This window comes from Chrysochloris asiatica, unplaced genomic scaffold, assembly GCF_000296735.1.
Source record: "Chrysochloris asiatica unplaced genomic scaffold, ChrAsi1.0 scaffold00063, whole genome shotgun sequence".
In the NCBI taxonomy this organism is placed as follows: Eukaryota; Metazoa; Chordata; class Mammalia; order Afrosoricida; family Chrysochloridae; genus Chrysochloris; species Chrysochloris asiatica.
The window spans coordinates 17379876-17382812 of record NW_006408581.1 but is presented as its reverse complement, the minus strand read 5'-3'; the positions used below and the strand labels follow the sequence as shown (position 1 = coordinate 17382812).

General features: G+C 39.3%; 1 pseudogene; it reads left to right on the top strand.

Moving 5' to 3' along the window:
* The first annotated feature begins 1805 nt into the window (after nucleotides 1–1805).
* On the top strand, nucleotides 1806–2507 carry LOC102817269 (annotated as a pseudogene).
* Nucleotides 2508–2937: the final 430 nt, after the last annotated feature.

Sequence of the window (2937 nt, the reverse complement as noted above, 5' to 3'; positions counted from 1 at the left end):
AGTTGGAATTGGTTCAATGGGTAGTTGTGACGTTTGCCACTAATGCAGGAGAGATGCTATGTGACTATTTTGTAGATAAGATAATGTTGCTGTTGCGTGCCATTAAGTCAGTTCTGACTCATAGTGACCCTATATAAGGCTTCTTTCTGAAGAGCAACTGCTGTGTTTGAACTGCCCACCTTGCGGTTAACCGTCTAGTGCTTATCCTACAGCACCATACCAGAACTCTAAGATAAGATAATAAAATATGATAATATTTCCACCAGGCTTTTTGGGCCCTGAGTTGCCATGTAAGGAGTCTGCCTACCCTAAATCCACCACCCTGGAGAGAACCCTGTGGAAAAAGCACACAGAGGTAGCAAGATGCCTATGAGCTTCAGTTGCTCCAGTCTCCAGAGGTTCTGGTCTTACCAGTTCAGGAGTCAAATATGTGAGTGAAAATTTTCCCCAAGATGATTCCAGCCCTGACAACCAACATCCTAACTGCAGACATATGAGGGACCCTGAGCCAGAACCGCTGAGTCCAGCCACTCCTGAGTTCCTAACTTGCAGGTACTGTGAGAGGAAACAAACATTGCTGTTGTTTGAAGTCAGTCACTTTTGGAGTGCTCTATAATGGAAGAATAAATAACCAGAACAATGGCATTGAGTGGACAGAAAGGTACTTACAAAGTGCTGACATATTTTTATAGAACTCAAAAACAAGTAAACCACAGCAATAACACTTCACTTGAAAAATCATTGGGGAAAAATGTAAAATGTTCTAGATTTTTATATTCATTTCTCATTTTATTGCATTAGAATCAGAGAATATTTGCATCATTTCTATTTTTGAAACTCATGAAGCCTTTCTTTATAGCGCAATAATCAAATGTTGTGAATGTTACTTAAGTAAGTGAATGTGTGTTGGCTGTTTTGCAGATTCATCATATACATCATGTACTTCATATTATGCATTTACTATATACACAATAGGAGTCCTGGTGTGGCACTGCAGGTTAATGCGCTAGACTGTAAAGTTGCTTTGAACCCTAAGGTCGGTGGTTCAAGTCCACCAGTCACTCCTCGGAAACCCTATACAGGGTCACTATGGGTTGGAACTGACTCAACGGCACTTAAAAACAATATACACACAGTATGTGTATTTATTATCAGACTACTGTACTTATTCCCATATTCAGGTCCTTTAGAATCGTTTTGATATGTTTGACAGAAAGGTGAACTAAAGGTGGAACTGTTTCTGCCTATTTCTTTCTGTGTCTTTGGAAATTTTGGCTTTATGGATGTTTTCCTTCTGTTTTGTGGGAAACATATAAATATTCATACCTATAGTTTCATGATGAATTACAACCTTCTTAGTTTTATTTAATGATTAATGGTCTGATACTCACTATATGTGTTATTAAAGTCATGACTCCTACTTTCTTTAATTTTATGTGCTTGGTGTAAGATTGCCAATCTTTTATTTACAACTTTTCTTAATGAGAATATTTTAAGTATGTTTGAAGTCAGTCACTTTTGGAGTGCTCTATAATGGAAGAATATTGCATAGCCTTGAGTTTCCTTTGATACCAGTCAGAAAATCTTTCCTGTCATCGATCGTGAAACCCATTCATAGTTATTAATAAGAGAGATATTAGTGCTGTGATTCATTCATTCAATTAATATTTATTGGATGCCTACTCCTTCAAGCACTATAGGAGCTAGGAATACAGAAGTGAAATTTGTGAAAGCTACAACTCAGCAGACTGTTTTGTCTTTCTGGGTCTCACAAGTTTTCTGTCTTGTGACAGAAGACTGTGGCAATGCTGATGGCATGGCTTGGGGAGTTAGAGGAGGGGCCCGATGTGCTCTGGTGGCTAGACTGTGTCAGAAGTTTGGACAGTATAACAACGAAGATCCCACTTCATTTAGGTTATGAGATTCCTTCTCTAAATATCCTCAGTTCATGTTCCATGTTATACAATCGCTATTCCTCCAAATGTTTAACAACAGTCCCGATGAATCTTCGTACTATAGACACCACTTTGCCCAACAGGACCTGACCCAGTCCCTTATCATGATCCAGCCCATCCTCTACTCCTATTCATTCCATGGGCCACCAGAGCCAGTCCTCCAGGACAGCGGCAGCATCCTAGCTGACAGGATTTTGCTGATGGATACTTTTTTCCAAATTGTCATCTATCTTGGCAAGACCATAGCCCAGTGGCATAAAGCTGGGTACCAAGACATGCCTGAATACAAAAACTTTAAGCATCTTCTGCAGGCACCATCTGGATGATGCTCAGGAAATTCTGCAAGCGTGCTTCCCAATGTCACAGTACATTAACACGGAACACGGAGATATTCAGGCCCAATTCCATTTGGACAAAATTAATCCATCCCAGACACACAATAACCTGTATGCTTGAGGACAGGAAACTGGAGCACCCATCCTAACTGACAATATTAGCCTGCAAGTGTTCATGGATCACTTGAAGAAGCAGGCTGTCTCCAGTGCCAGTTAAGGCAACCAAGAAATAGAGACCAACAGTGTCAGAATATGTCCACGATTGTTTATAAAGACTTAATAACATTCCTTTCACTCTTTCACTCTTCTGGCAGATTTTAGTAAATAATCAAAGGATATTTTATATGCAAAAAAAAAAAAAAAACCCAAAACTTAAGTTCACTGAATCCTTCAATTAGTTCCAATAATTTTCTTGCTGAATCTTTGGGATTTTCTATGTATAGGATCATATTTTCTGCAAGTAGAGTTTTACTTCTTTGCCAATTTGGGTGTCTTTAATTTCCCTCTCCTGTGTTATAGCTCTGGCTAAGACTTCCAGCACAATATTGAATAGAAGTGGTGATAAAGGGCATCCTTGTCTGGTTCCTGTTCACAGAGGGAATGACTTCGGTTTCTCAGCATTGAGAGTAATATTGGTTATTGGTTTG